Below are 16,726 nucleotides of genomic sequence, written 5' to 3'. Positions count from 1 at the left end.
TTGCAACTTTAAAGTAAGTTTGAAGGATTGCCAATTATCTACCCACTTTCAAATGTTTCCTAGTATTAAGTTTAAGGAATACTATTTAATCATTAGTGAACTTTCCTTAATTCTATTGCTTGAAAACTGTTAAGTCAATTTTAACTAAAAATTGATATGAGAGAAGTCTCAGAAGAGTAGGCACACAAAGAAACAAGTCACTGTGTATCTTACTAAAATCTCACACAACACGGACAATACATATGCATATCAACTGCCCAAATAATATCTGTTACGTACATGAATTATGTACGTAACAGAATATATACAATTTTCTTGTGGCTTTACTACACAAATTTGGTTTTTTATTAATCAGATAATATTTAATGTATATATTAGTAAAATAAATAAGCCATATAACAATTTCATGCAGGTATTGCATTAAGTATAACCAAGCTAATATAATAATGTGAATAATGCAAAGCCTAAAAACTACATTTATACAATGTGTTTCCTACTGCTGCTAAATATGAAGTGTGTTCAAAAAGTAACAAGAATTCTGAAATTTTGCGGGTTGTATTAGTCCGATTCTCCAGATTTTTTCGTTGTTATATTGGTAAACATGTCTGAAAAGTATCTGTTCATTTTTACCCATATTCGATGTTTAGTCTGTTGTCAGCTGTCAAAAGGATAACACGTGTTTTGGTACGATCGGCGATTTTTTTACTTGTATAAATAATGGATCGGAAAATTTGTATTAAATTTTACTATAAGAATTGAATAAAGTGTAACAGTGTTTCAGGAAATGTTAAATATTGTTTTTGGTGAGTGTGCTATGAGTAAAGCAAGGGTTTACGAGTGGTATAAGCGTTTCCAAGAAGGTCGTGAAGATGACGAGCGCCGCGGACGTCCAAGCACATCAACCGATGAAAAGGTGGAAAAAGTGAAATAAATGATTATGAATGATCGCCAATTCACAATCAGAGAAGTCGTTGATGATGTTGGGATGTCAACTGACTCATGCCATGAAATTTTTTCGTATGATTTGAGTATGAAACGTGTGACAGCAAGATTTGTTCCAAAATTGTTGAATTTCGAACAAAAACAGCGGCGAATGAAAGTTGCTCAGGAATCGCTAAATGAAGTCAACAACGATGCAGAACTACTCAAACGTGTCACAACTGGTGATGAAACATGGGTTTACGGATATGATGTCGAAACTAAGGCTTAATCGTCCCAGTGGAGGCATTCTGGATCATCAAGACCGAAAAAAGATCGACAAGTACGGTTGAATGTGAAGGTTATGCTCACAGTGTTCTTCGGTTTTAACACCACAGTGCATCATGAGTTCTTGCCACAAGGTCAAACCATCAATAAGGAGTATTACCTACAAGTTAAACGTCGTTTGCGTGAAGTAATCCGAAAAAACGCCCGGATTAGTGGCGAAACAATTCGTCTTTTGCACCACGATAATGATATCCCAGCCGCCATATTCGCCAGACATGGCCCCGTGTGACTTTTCTTTCCCAAAAATAAAGAAAACCTTTAAGGGCCGTCGTTTTACAAGCATAGATGAGATTAAACGAGCGAAACGCTGAAAGAGCTAAACATTATTCCAAAAATCGAGTTCCAGAAGTGTTTCGGGGATTGAAAAAGCGCTAGGATAAGTATATAATATCTAATGGGGACTATTCTGAAGGGAGTAACATTAATGTAGACGAATAGATAAAATTCTTACCAAAAAAACAAAAATTCTCGTTACTTTTTGAACACACCTAGTATACAAAAAGTTTTACAATTTTCTGTTTAATGTGCGATGTATGATTATAACGTAATGTGAACCTGGAACTTCGTTAATTGGAAGTGAATATAAAAATGTTCTTAATATTTTTTTTCTTTTCTTCTACTATCAGTACGTAGTTTTTTTATTTTATATATAATTATCATTTAAAGAATTGTTACTAGAAATGAGTAATTACGTCAAAAATAGCATTTTTCGTTAAAAAAATTATTTATTTTTCTTAAGTGTTTAATTCATTTTTAAAGTGATTACATCATGGGAAATTAATAACCAAAGCAAATTCATTAAAATATTTTTTTTTAAAATTATTATGTATTTCTTATGACAAAAATGCCCAAAAATAGCAAAACTGTTATGGAAATGATGGTTACATAATTAACATTTGGATTTAAACTGCTCGCATTTCCTTTTTACCACAAAGAAGCTTGCGTTTGTGTCATACCCGGCTCATTTCCGACTTATTACTAATTGGTAAGTTTTAGATGTAAATTTTATTTATTTAACATTTATTCCATTAAAATATATTGCATTTATCAGCATCAAATCTCTCAAACTTGAGTCTATATAATTTCTAGTGTAATAATATAGTATAATCTTAGCAGTTATTTCAACAATTTTCCCAACTTTTTTGGTGAGAAACTGTTTGACTGGACTGCTGAATACTTAGAAAAACATGTTATTATCTTTGAAATTTTAATACAAAATGCCTTGTCAGCCTGATGGTTTTTTTTTCACTTTCATACCTATAATGCTTTGGAGTCTATTGAGAAACTGAAGATAACAAATGTCGTGGATACCACTGAAGGCAGTAATGAGTATCTAAATCGATCATTAGACCACCTGAATATCCTGTTGAAGTAACATCAGAAGAGAAGCTTTATCTCATTACATCTGCACATTCTATTGAAAATATCCTTGAAGTCACCACTTTGTCAGGTCAGACTTTGGGATTTTGTGTTCAACATGTGGAACAATTTTTCCTTTATGACTATAATGAAAGCGATTGTTTTAGTGATTCTGCAACGCCCGATTCTTTTTGACATTTAAAATATTATCTAAAAAGACATCTTCTTATTTGCAATAAGATGGGTTATAATAAAGCGATAAAAGATTTGAAAAAAAGTTAGGTGATGCGTATTATGTAGAGAAGGAAAAGAGAATGCACCTAATTGTGCAAGTGCTGCATATTTAACTTACAAATTAAACACAAAGTACAAGTCATATGAATCTACAATTACTGAACTACGTAGTACTGGAAGTTCTGTGGGATTCTCAAATCATTCAAATGAATTTTGCAGGTTGTTTCTACCAAATGTCTAATCTGTTTTTAGAAAGGAAATTACAGTCTACATCAATGATACCTTCAATACATAAATGTAGGTACATCAATGGTATGTTCCTGTTGGTATTTCTTTTTTACAGACAAAATAACAATCACAGGTCTAGCCATATTTTTGGCATGAGGTTCCAGTTTTTGACATTTCATCAGAACATTTGTTCAACTGTATTTTTCTTGAGCACAACTTTCTTCAAGAGTACACTGGAAAAGGATTGATGAAAATTATTTTAAATACATTTAAAAAATTTGGTTCTGATTCATCATTTTTAAGAACTAATTTAATTGGTATGGCATTAGAAGGGCAGTATATTCTACTTTTGTGTGGATAAACACATGAAAGATGAACTTGTTTTAGAAAATACATCTGTTCCTAGAACTTGATGCACAGACGTGAACTAGCTGTGAAATATTCTTCTGCACCTGATCTAATCTAGAAAGGTCACACCCTCACTGATGAAACTATGAACGAATTCTGTACAGGAAGAAAGTACGGGTTATTTTTGCAGTCATCCAAAGAGTTTGAAGATTATTTTTATAAACCAAAAGCATTTTTAAAGTCATGAATTCTGCAAGCTACTCTGAATCTGTGTTAAAAATTTTCTTGAAGATTACAGAAGTCTTGTTTATGCAGTAGAAAAGCGCCCAGAATCATTTGTCCTGACAGACAGGCTGTTTTCAAAAATAAATTGTGCATAAGAATCAGCTCCGTAACTGTAGATACGGTTATTGCAATCCAATGAAAATAACCATGAAGACAGTGAGGCTGTCAGTTGTTATTCTTTTACTAGCTGACACTCCATTTTGTCTTCTTTATCAAAAGAAGTTCAATCCATATATCATTTATCTTGGTAATATGTACAGTTCATAGAAAATATCAAAGTACAGTCCATTATGATTAGATATGTAAATTATATTCTCTCTGCAAGCATTAAAGATAGTTTATGTCAAACTGTTAAAAAATTGTCTGAATCCTTCTTTAAGCACACCAAACTGTCCTGTAATTTATCATGGATATTAGCATCTTTTGCCTGATGTTCAGGGTAAGCAACAAAATTTTAGGATCACTTTCTTTCTGGTAGAGTTGGTAACGAAGTAATGAATAAAATTGTAAAATATACTAAACAGTTTTTGAAGTTTTTAGTGCCACTCAAAGAACAATGTCAGACTTACCTGAATGTAAATGAACCCAACAATCAATCTGTCAAAATTATTAAGATAGCAAATATTTTGTTCACTTGGACTCTCTCATATTTTCAAGAAATAATGCAGCTAACAACAAACCAGACAAAACGTTTAATTCGTTTGAAACTTTTTATGGCACAATCAGTGTTTGCTCATATTCATTTCAATCATCCACTGATAAAAGGAAACATTTTTTTATATAAACAAGTGTTGCTCTGGATGACTGAGAAATTAAATCCTGCAAGAATTAGTAAATATATTCTTGATTTCACAAGTATTTGTTCCAACTGGCAGCGATAGATTTTCATTAAAAATATCCTTAGAGTATTAAATTACAGAATTTTTTTCTGAATACCCCAGTTTCAATTTGTGAACGCTGAGGTCCTCTTATTACCAATGTAATAACTAAGCACCCTGCAGCCAGTAATTTTCCATAAAAGCAGATTGGTACCACTGATATGCTGGCTGTATAAATGATAAATGAACTTCCTGCTGATTATAAAGGAAACTGGACATTTTTGAAATTGGCTCTTTATCAGAAATGTCATTACTACAACCATTTCAAGCGTTTCAAAAAATAAATTAATGTTTCAATTGGTAACATCCAAAATTATAAAGAGGATTCAAGACGATTTAAATGAATCTTTGCCATGTTTTAATAATAAGAAAACTTAAAATTAAACATGCTTTCCTATTTGCTAGTGTTTTAAAAATTAAAAAATGTTTGTATATATCCGGCTTGCTTATTAATTCACATGTTAGAATGTATATTTCTTTACATACTCCCTCTATTATTTCTATGCATTGCGTATTCACTAAAATAAATAAATATCTCTAAACTAACATTAAATATATTTCTAAAAACATAATCCTAAAAAAATTTATCATTTTATCTCTTTATATTTTTAGATTTATTATTTCATTATATTGTGGGACTTTGACAGCCAGATTACATCAAACAATTTTTTATGACCTATTTACATTACACTATTTCTAAAATGCTTCCAGAAAGTTTTTTCTCCACAAACTGTTGCAGAGATTAAAAACATTCCACTTTGGGATGAACTGTACTGATAAAGCATTTCTGAATTACTGGCTCGTGGCTTTAGTTGCTTTTTTCTTATTATCTCTCTTAAACATTGCGTTCCCATCAAATAAAATTATCTTAAGACATTTTCATCTCACAGTTCGCTACAGCATAAAGTATACAATTAAGCTTACATGTATTACAATTATTATGTTTAACATATATCATACATCAAAAATGAAACTTTAGCACTTTTTTGAAAAAAAATTACTTTCTGTTAACACTGAATATATTAACAAATTAAAAAAATAATTCTCAGACTGTGATGTGATAAAATTTCAATAATATTCAAATTAGTTTATTAATTTCTATTTGATGTGTCATCTTAAATATTTATAATAAAATAAGGGCAAAAGCAAAAATATGAATTGTATATCCTAATTTAACATTGACAGCAATATATATTGCTGTCAATGTATATTGCTGTCAGCAAGGTTTATGCACCTTGGTTATTGCACCCATGAGGTGCAAGGTTGCCTTGCACCTCAAATTTAAATTTGAATTTAAAAGGGAATGCACTCAAGGTTATATCATTATAAAATACAATCTTGCTTCCAATTTCTTCATTATTGGAAAAGTTTCTGACTGATTACTTCTGAATAATATAAAATCACAGGCCTAAAAAATATGTAAAAGAAGAGAAAACCATTATGTAGAGTGAATTGTAAAGATAAAATAACAGAACCTCATAGATATATTATGTAGAAAAATTGTACAGTTCACATGATAATAAATCCGAATCAATATATTTCTACTTTTTTATAGAATAACTGAAACAAGACTTTTCCAAAAGAACTAAAAACAAAATAATACAATATCTTGATCAGTTTGGACCATAAAATTAATCACGCAATGAATCGTGTAAATTTTGATACACTATCAAAAATGAATGATTATCTGAAAAATATCAGAACTAAAAGTTGCTCATTGCAATATAAAATACCTTAAATCATGTAAAAAACATTTTTGGTTGTAGAAATGATAATAATCAAAGAAATCACTTCATTGATTGGCAAAACGTGGAAATTCATATCCCACATTTCCTTTTATAGAATATCAGTAATAGATTTAAAATCGGGAAACATTGAATTGCCGAATGAATGTTTATTCTTTAATTTAAACAGCTCATTAGCAGCAACAGCTTCGATTAACGGACTACATCATGGTAAATAACATAAGTATTGAAACAAAAGAATTCATTTTACATAAATAAGGATTTAACAAATAATAAATACTTACTAGATTAATACAAAACAAGTCACGTCACTTTATGTTAAAAACCACATTATCACACAACTCTGTCAGTAAATACCGATGATAGAACATACCAACTTAACAAATAATAAATAACACTTCGCTTAAAATCTCTTGTACTTTAAAAGAACGATTCCTAGCTAAACATACACTATTTCTAGGAAATTTTACCGAAATTATTGACTTCAAATAGTTCAGAATAATGGGACAATTCGCTGATAATAATTAAAAGCAGAGAGATTAAATATAATATTAAGTAACATAGTTCGTACGCAAGAACCTAGTCTAGAGAGTAAAAACAACATATTTCACTGCTAATTTATGAGCGTCAACTACCTCACACTTGCCTGAATGTTCTAATAAACATCACAATTAAATTATTTAAGCACCAGCAAGCAACACTAGTAATCAGACTATTTACTCTAAGAGTGGTTTAGATTAAGTATCAAAAATTAATATTTTTCAGTAATAAATAAGGTACTACTTTATACAGTGATAATTGTAACTGAACATCAATAATCAGGTTATATTATGACGATTTAATTGACAAGAAGCTTCCCAGCGTTATATGCAAAGATATCGGATAAAAAAATAGAAACTCAGGGTAGGCTCACAAGTAGAATCGCTCTTATCAAAACGCACTGTTAATAAGTATGCAGTGAATCTATAGTACCAAATACTTCAAGTATTTACCCGAAACCACTAGGAGAAGGGAGAATAATTAAAAAGGAATTAACCCATAGAGATAGCAAAACTAGACAAACTTAACCAAACAGATGTTCCAAAGTTTCTGCACGTCATGATTGCTCAAACAGCTCACAGATCCTCTGGCGAATGGGGTATACACCATCTAAGATAAGAACAACAGATTACTAAATATTGAATTAGCATTAAAATCAGCTTAAATCTATACTGCAATAAATTGCTTTTCCTCTGTAAACTCATGACAACTGAGCTCAGGTTACTTCTTCAAAAGGAATTCTCATCTTATCCAGAGTTGTCAGAGTATAATATCAACCTCTCTTAATAACCTAATCCTAGCTATAGCGAAGGATTAATTTGACTGAAAGTGATTTTAGCGATTTTAAGTTGGTCTTGCAGCTTTATCAATTCAAATTCTTAAAATAACCTAACACTTACTATTGCGGCACTAACGTATAGGTTTAACGGATTTTTATAAGCGAAATTTATAATCGGTCTACTTATGTTTGGAACTTATACAGAATGATTCACGAATAATATAATAAACTTTAACGACATATTCAACTGATGAAAATAAATAAAGTTCATATAAACATAGTGAGAAAACGCTTCGTTAGCGAGTGTCGGTTAGCGAAAGATTTTGTCCTAATTTCTCCGTCTTTAGTAAAAGTAACTTAATTAAGGTATAAAAGTTTTAAGTTCTTTGAGATCTGAATATTTTCTTATTGATTTCCCAACTCTAATGATTGTGTTATAAATACCATTAAAAAAAAAAAAATATATATATATATATATATGATACTATATATGAAATTGAAGTAATTTATGTTGTTTTAAAAGGACATAATATCTATTTTACATAACCACAGCACAATTTTTTAATGTTAATAGTACAACTGATTTCAAGAAAGTTTATGTAGAAAAAGGTATGTTTAATAAAGAATTTGGAAAGAACAGCAGTACATGAGTTTGTTTAAATTTTTTTTCAAATTTTACAAAAAGTATTTTTAATATTAAATTATTTATTTACATGCCGACTCTCTTTAGTTTCCTTGTTGCATCGAGAGGCAGACGATACACAGACACCCATCAACTATTATAAGAATGTGAGTCATCCCAAACTGGAATTATTTGTTTACATCATCTGCAAATAATTGGAATGAATTATTATTGTTTAAAAAATGAATTTATTGATATTTTCTCCTTCAGTGTGCATTGAAACAAAACTGTAAGAGCTGAAGCACAAAAAATTTGCAAAACTTTTGTTAATGCCGCGATTTGTAATTTCAATGGAAAATCACATAATTAGATTATAGGTCTTCCCTTTCTAATTATGGTCAACAGGGTTCAATATCTTCAATCTTTTCATCAACTTTGGAGACCAGATCGTCAGTCACAATGCTCGGACGTGCACTCTTCTCATTATCGTGAACGTTTGTTCGGCCACTTTTAAACTGAATGCACCACTTCCTGACAGAACTTTCACTCATTACGTTGTTCCCGTACACTTCACACAGTTACCGATGAATTTCTATTGGTGTTAAGTTTTTTACCCACAAAAAACGAATCACAGACCGCACCTCACAACTGGCTGGGTTTTCGATTGCAGCACACATTTCAAATTTGTTTATAAAAAAACGGGCAGTGCGGGGATGTTGCCGGCATAGAATCACTTTAGGTAGGCCATTATGCAAGTCTTAGAGGGAACTGTTCAGGCCTTGTGATCCTCCCAGTATTTTTCATATGTTCTGATTGTGCCCTTTCTGATGTTAAAAATCTTCACATTTTCTTGTTTTTTTTAATTATAAAATTTTTTATCAGTTTTTTAAAATATAATTCCGTCATAAAAGATGAAAAAAAAAATGATTATGTACACTGAATTATATCCCAAAAACAAGTTGGTCAAACTCTACAAATAAATTTTCTTTCCTGCATCATACAAATGATCTTTGATCACATTTTCTTGTTTTTTTTTATTATATTTTCAGTGACATCATATCTTATTACATAACACTATTTTCTTACCCTATCCAAATACTGGATATCAGAAACTGTTAATGTAATAAATCTTGCCTTTGAACAACCAATTTCTCAATCTTAGATGTTTCTCATTTACGATGTGCATATCTTTACAACCAGTTAAAAAACTGTGATCATACAAAGCCTTAAAATTTTGAGATAAGCAATATTTAGTCCTTTTCTTGGAAGTTTAGTTTGTAAGGGTATTTGTGATCTTTGCAATCCTGTTAAATGAATACTCTAAGTGTAAGCATTATGTTAATTTTGAAAAACAACCTATAACTCACTAAAATAGTATTTCTTCCTTTATATTATACTAAAAAAACAGATTGGTCAGTCGGAGAATTGCTTAACACCGTCGAACATTATTAACAAATAATAAAACTAGCCTACTTGTATGGATAGAATTACTGGTATTTATGAGAAATAAACAATACCACACACTTTTATAGTTTTACTTCCTTGTTTTTGACTTTTTACAGATTGGATGAATGGTATATTTTGTATTAGCTTTAACTTTTTTCACTTCAAAATTTGGATTGATTATCTGTTCTTGGAATGTGCATTTTTTTGTGTTATGTCTATTTTAAATCTGTAAAGAATATTGAATAATTCAAATTATATGAATATAATTTGCTAAATGTCATTACATTTCAGTGAGGTCGTGGTACAACAGATACTTTTTTATCTAAATTAATAAAAGTGGAGTGGTGAACATTAGTTTCATAGTTTTTATGCATGATGTTAAGTGCTACACCTAAACTAGCTATTGCAAAGTAAGATGAAGATATTTAGTGGTCTGGGAATAATTTACAAGAATTTTTTTAGTCAAAGATTTACTCATTTCACATAAATTAGCTACTCTGGGAGTCAGCAAAATTAATTTCTAATATTAAAATTCTGCTTCTCTCTAATTAATTTTTGTTTTAATGTGATAAGTTTAGACTTTACTCAAAGTTCTATGCTCAGGACATTAATCAACATCCACTATTGCTCTTACCAGTGGTTATGTTTATTACAGAAGCTTGAAATATATTTTTTGTTGGTATATCACAATTTAAAAACAATAATATATTCCTAGTTTTTCTAAGGGGTCTATTTTGTTACATCATGCATTTATTTTTTGTTAGTAACCCTCCCATTATGAAACTCACACTCTAAAATACATGTAAGACATTTTTGTTTTCTTCAAAAAAAAATCTTTCACTTTATACGAATGCACTTCTACCATCCTGTGAATAGTATAAGTGCCTGTGGCATTGATTTACATTTTTTTTAATTATAAAAGAAATTAGTGATGTAACATTTAGTATATACTATTTTCTTATTTGGTGGTAGAATCACAAACTGTAGTTCTGATTTCTTCATGCTAATTTATACTGTAGTAATTTCAATTTTATTTTTAATACATAACATTATTAGAATGCTTATATCAGAATTGTGTAGTAAAAAAAAGCACAGAATCTGAAAATTTAGGTTTAACTTATTCAATAAAGTCTGCTTGTGATGTTTACTCTAAATTATAAGCCCATACATTCTTATATTCTTTACTGCAATCATTTATTATGTGTACTGTAACATACAGTTACCAGGAAGGAAAAAAATTGAATTCATAAAAAACATCTGAAAAGTTTTAAAATCTGATGGTTTATCACATTGAAAATTTGTTTGTACTTATATATGTATATGTAATATTTTTCTAATATATTTAATTTTATGTTTAAAAAATAAAGTATACTCTAATGTTAACAGTGAATAAAAATAATATGTGGTAATCATATTCTGAACTAGTTTAGCAAGAAGGTTTAAGAAGACATTAATTAAAATATAACCTATTAATTAAATCATATTTTCAATAAAATATGTAAAATTATTATTTTTTTTTGTATTATGGCACTACTGAATGAATATATATATAGATATTTAATATTATATAAAATATAAACCAACAAAAACACATTAATTAGATAACTTATACTTACCATGTTAAATCCAATAATTAATTTTCACAAGATCCCGCATCTTAAATAAGTTAAAATAGGTAAGTTAAATAAGTTACACTACTTATTTTATATAGTTTATAAACTAATGCAATAACTTTATTAATTAATACGTTTTGAAGTTTATATTTAGTATAATATTACATTTTAAAAGAAAGAAGAGTGAATTAAAGAAAGATGTTCAGAAGTGGAAAGTGCTTACAGGAAAGTTAAGGAAAATTTTGGGGTACATAAATTAGAATCTAATCATGTGTTAAACAAAGATGGTACACTGATATATAATATGAAAGGCAAAGTCGACAGGTGGTGGAATATATTGGAGAGTTATACGGAGGAAATGAATTAGAAAATGGTGTTATAGAGGAACAAGAGGATGAAATGGGAGAAACAATACTGAGATCTGAATTTAAGAGAGCATTAAAAGATTTAAATGGCAGAAAGGCTCCTGGAATAGACGGAATACCTGTAGAATTACTGCGCAGTGCAGGTGAGGAAGCGATTGATAGATTATACAAACTGGTGTGTAATATTTATGAAAAAGGGGAAGTTCCGTCAGACTTCAAAAAAAGTGTAATAGTCATGATACCAAAGAAAGCAGGAGCAGATAAATGAGAAGAATACAGAACAACTAGTTTAACTAGTCATGCATCAAAAATCTTAACTAGAATTCTGTACAGAAGAATTGAAAGGAGAGTGGAAGAAGTGTTAAGAGAAGACCAATTTGGCTTCAGGAAAAGTATAGGGACAAGGGAAGCAATTTTAGCACTCGGATTAATAGTAGAAGGAAGATTAAAGAAAAACAAACCAACATACTTGACATTTATAGACCTAGAAAAGGAATTTGACAACGTAGACTGGAATAAAATGTTCAACATTTAAAAAAATTAGGGTTCAAATACAGAGATAGAAGAACAATTGCTAACATTTACAGGAACCATACAGCAACAGTAATAATTGAAGAACATAAGAAAGAGAGTCTGACAAGGATGTTCCCTATTCCCGTTACTTTTTAATCTTTACATAGAATTAGCAGTAAATGATGTTAAAGAACAATTTAGATCCGGAGTAACAGTACAAAGTGAAAAGATAAAGATGCTATGATTTGCTGATGATATAGTAATTCTAGCTGAGAGTAAAAAGGATTTAGAAGGAACAATGAACAGCATGGATGAAGTCCTATACAAGAACTACCGCATGAAAATAAACAAGAACAAAATGAAAGTAATGAAATGTAGTAGAAATAACAAATATGGACCACTGAATGTGAAATTAGGAAGAGAAAAGATTATGGAGGTAGAAGAATTTTATTATTTGGGAAGTAGAATTACTAAAGATGGACGAAGCAGGAGCGATATAAAATGCGAATTGCACAGGCGAATCATGCCCTCAGTCAGAAATATAATTTGTTTACATCAAAAATTAATTTAAATGTAAGTAAAAGATTTTTGAAAGTATATGTTTGAAGCGTAGCTTTAAATGAATGTGAAACTTGGATTTGAAGTACATGAGAAGAAAAGATTAGAAGCTTTTGAAATGTGGTGCTGTAGGAGAATGTTAAAAATCAGATGGGTGGATAAAGTGACAAATGAAGAGGTGTTGCGGCAAATAGATGAAGAAAGAAGCATTTGGAAAAATGTAGTTAAAAGAAGAGACAGACTTATAGGCCACATATTAAGGTATCCTGGAATAGTCGCTTTAATATTGGAGGTTTAATTTTTTTTTTCAAGGTCTGATTGGTCATGAAATTAAAACCAGTGAAAATAAAAATTTTTTTTATTTGTAACAAGTACTTACATAGTTACGCTATTTCTCTACATAGTCGCCACTTCGATTTAGACATTTTTCATAGCGTGGTACCAACTTTCCAATACCCTTGTCATAGAATGGAGCTGCCTGTGTTTTCAGCCATGTTTCTATGATGGTCTGCAGCTCGATCCTCTTTTGGCTGGTCTGTGCCAAAATGTTGTCCTCCTAGCCAGCGTTTCATGGGAGCAATGAGGTGAAAATCGGATGGAGCCAAGACTGGGCTGTATGGTGGTTGATCAAACACTTCCCAATGAAAATGCTGCAGGAGCTTCTTTGTTACAGCTGCATTGTGCATTGTCATGGAGGAAGACAATGCCTGATGACAACATTCCTCTCTGCTTATTCCGAATTGTCCTTCATAGATGTTCGCAGTCTAGAAGGGTCACGCAGTATGAGGCTGCAGTGATGGTCGTGCTACGTTCCATGAATTCCACCAAGAGAACTTCATTCCGGTCCCAGAACACAGTAGCCATACACTTTATATTGGGGAAGGTTTACTTGAACTTCTTTGGTTTACTGGGAGAATGAGAATGCATCCACTGTTTGGATTGTTCTTTTGTTTCTTCAGTTTCGAAATGGACCCATGTCTCGTCCCCTGAGACAATTTTGTTCAAAAAATCTTCTCCTTCGTGTGGTAGAGCTGGAGAAACATTAGGGAGGTGTCAATTCTCATTTTGTGATGGTTGGACAGCATCTTGGGAACCCATCTCGTGGTACTGAAGTCTCTCATTCACAATGGTGTAGAGAGCTGAACTTGAAATTTCAGGAAACGAATCACTCAATACAGAAATTGTAAACCAACAATTTTCTCGAATTGTCTCATCCACTCACTCAACGAGATCATCGGTTGACATTCGCTTCCTTCCCTCACCGCCTGCATCATGAACATCTGTACATCCTGCTTTATTTAAAGTTCCTGCACCATTGTCGCACTTTGCTGTCACTCATTGAAGTTTCACTATACACATTACTTATTCGTCGATGAATTTCAGTTGCATTACACCCCTCAGCCTTAAGAAATTGAATAACCGCACGCAATTCACACTTGGCGGGAGATGCTATTGTTGTAGATATGTTTACGTGCTAGCTGCATGTTCAGAACCTAATGAAGTGGCGCGGTGTGATTGAAGGCCATACTAGAGACACTGCGCAACACATATGCGCAAAGGTTCATCTGATTTTTGCGCGGGTTTTTATTTCGCAACCGATCGGACCTTGAAAAAATAATCCTCGTAGAATGAAAAAATTGTGCAGGCAGGCAACATTTGGAGTATGTAAAACAAATTGTTGGGGATGTAGGATGTAGGGTATATACCGAAATGAAACGACTAGCACTAGATAGAGAATAGTGAAGAGCTGCATCAAACCAGTCAAATGACTGAAGACAAAAAATAAATAAATATTATTAACAATGGTCAATACGTTAATGAATTATATGAATTTAAAAAAATATATATATATATAGTCTACTACACCAGAGCAAATTATTGGGAAAACACCAAATGTTCTTGAGAAAATATTTCATTTTTACAGTTTTGGCAAATTTATGTTAAGGAAATTATAAAAAAATTATTGAGAAATACTATAAAAAGAAATTATTGAGAAATGTTAAAAAGAAAATTACATTCTTAAACAAAAATTACAACTACAAGTATGAAAAAAATTCCTCAACCCAATTTTGTTGCTACTTAATTACAAATTATCAATAAATCTATCTATTTTCCTTGTTGCTTCCAATATTAAGCTTGAGCACAGCTAGTTGGTGTATTAGTAGTGGATTTATATCTAGCTAGTTTTTAAATATCCGTCTACTTCTCTACATCTTCCTGCAAGTCCTCATTTCTAAGGCTATTTTTGCCTTACCCTGGGATAAAATTATTGAGAAATACTATAAAAAGAAATTATTGAGAAATGTTAAAAAGAAAATTACATTCTTAAACAAAAATTACAACTACAAGTATGAAAAAAATTCCTCAACCCAATTTTGTTGCTACTTAATTACAAATTATCAATAAATCTATCTATTTTCCTTGTTGCTTCCAATATTAAGCTTGAGCACAGCTAGTTGGTGTATTAGTAGTGGATTTATATCTAGCTAGTTTTTAAATATCCGTCTACTTCTCTACATCTTCCATTTCCAAGTCCTCATTTCTAAGGCTATTTTTTCCTACTGTTCAGGTTTCATTATTGCTACATTAGCACTAACAGTTTACAGATATAATTTTTTTAGACGTTGTCTAGATGTTAATGGATCTTTTCTACATAAAACCACATCTTGCTTATGCCAGATGCTTTTGATCTTTACCTAGTTTTGTCCATAGTTTGTAATTTTATTCTCTTAATAGAAAAATTCTATAATTTGTACAATATTTTTTTTTTTAATTGTAGTATTTACTTCCTTCGTAACTTCTCTACCACATTTCATTACCCTCTTTTTAGCCGAAGGTAGCATTACAAACTGTAAAGCAAGTTAAATTTACAAACTGATTTACTTGTAAATCTCTGATTTACAAGTAAAGAAATTGCTTTTCACAATTTTTTTAACCTCATTTTTGGTTTCTGCCAAAATAACACTGTCATTGGCAAATCTTAACATAATTATTTCGGCTGCGATAGTTACTCTGTTCACAAAGTCTTTAAATTCCTATGTTGTTTCTATATAGAGGTGGAAGGGCAACAGGGATTCTAGATTCTAAAACTAAACCTTGAGGCGTGTCAAACCTCATGAATAAAAAATAAAGCTGACATTGTAACTTGCATTTAATTGTATTAGATTTAATATAAGTAACATTTTTTTTGACATTGTAACTTATATTTAATTGTATGACATTGTATTAGATTTAATATGAGTAATGTTTTTTTTACTAGTATTAAGTAGATGTGTATTATTGTTAAGATGTTGAAGTTCTCGCACATGCGATCTGTAACATAGGAAACATTGTTGGAAGGGGAAGGTAAAATTATCTTTTTTCTCCAGGCCGGCTAGTAAGTGTGTGGGAAGAGCACTGGCACTCTCACTCTGGACTTGGAAGAAGCAGGATGAAGACATTAAGATCGGCGGCGTCCAGGTATGCTGTGAATGGCAGAAGACGAATAACGTAGTGAAGAGTCAAATGTGTATGAAGTGACTTTCTTTTTATGATGTAGCGAGCATCCGGTCGGCATCAAAGGGTGAATCCTAATATAAAAATTAATTTTAAGATACATTATGTCAATAAAATTTCTTTGTTCAAACATTTAAATTTCTTAGCATTGTATTTCAGTTCATTTAAAAAAGATAAAGTAATAATTTTCATTTTTCATTTTTTTTTTGTGTTTCGTTCATGGCACATCATCGGTGCAGGTCGAAGCGTGGTCGGCTGAGAACGGCGCAACCTACACATGTTACTCCGTAAATAATCCTAGCGAGTGTTTCTGATGTACAGGATGATTCAAAGAAACGGGAAATTAAAAAAATTAAATAACGTTAATGAACATTTTTTTTAGAAAATGAATTTTATTTCATGTAATTGTACAAATTTGCCATTTTAGTTTATCTTTTAAAGATGACATCTTGC

At 31.0% G+C, this 16,726-nt stretch overlaps 1 protein-coding gene and 1 long non-coding RNA gene across 2 annotated transcripts in view; one reads left to right on the top strand and one right to left on the bottom strand.

Annotated features, from left to right (window-relative positions):
- Alg11 (ALG11 alpha-1,2-mannosyltransferase) overlaps positions 1-6,775 on the bottom strand; it is a 33,387-nt gene extending 26,612 nt beyond the window's left edge. Inside the window, exon 1 of the mRNA XM_075382262.1 lies at positions 6,628-6,775. The gene's annotated coding sequence lies outside the window, so the exon portion shown is untranslated. The remainder of the gene's footprint in view (positions 1-6,627) is intronic.
- The window catches only part of LOC142334321 (uncharacterized), a 33,509-nt gene continuing 18,949 nt past the window's right edge, over positions 2,167-16,726 (top strand). The window contains exons 1-2 of the long non-coding RNA XR_012758821.1: positions 2,167-2,251; positions 16,147-16,340. This is a non-coding gene — a long non-coding RNA (uncharacterized LOC142334321). The remainder of the gene's footprint in view (positions 2,252-16,146; positions 16,341-16,726) is intronic.

This window comes from Lycorma delicatula, chromosome 1 (assembly GCF_047948215.1).
Source record: "Lycorma delicatula isolate Av1 chromosome 1, ASM4794821v1, whole genome shotgun sequence".
In the NCBI taxonomy this organism is placed as follows: Eukaryota; Metazoa; Arthropoda; class Insecta; order Hemiptera; family Fulgoridae; genus Lycorma; species Lycorma delicatula.
The sequence above is the reverse complement of the archived record's forward strand: the minus strand, read 5'-3'. Positions and strand labels throughout refer to the sequence as shown.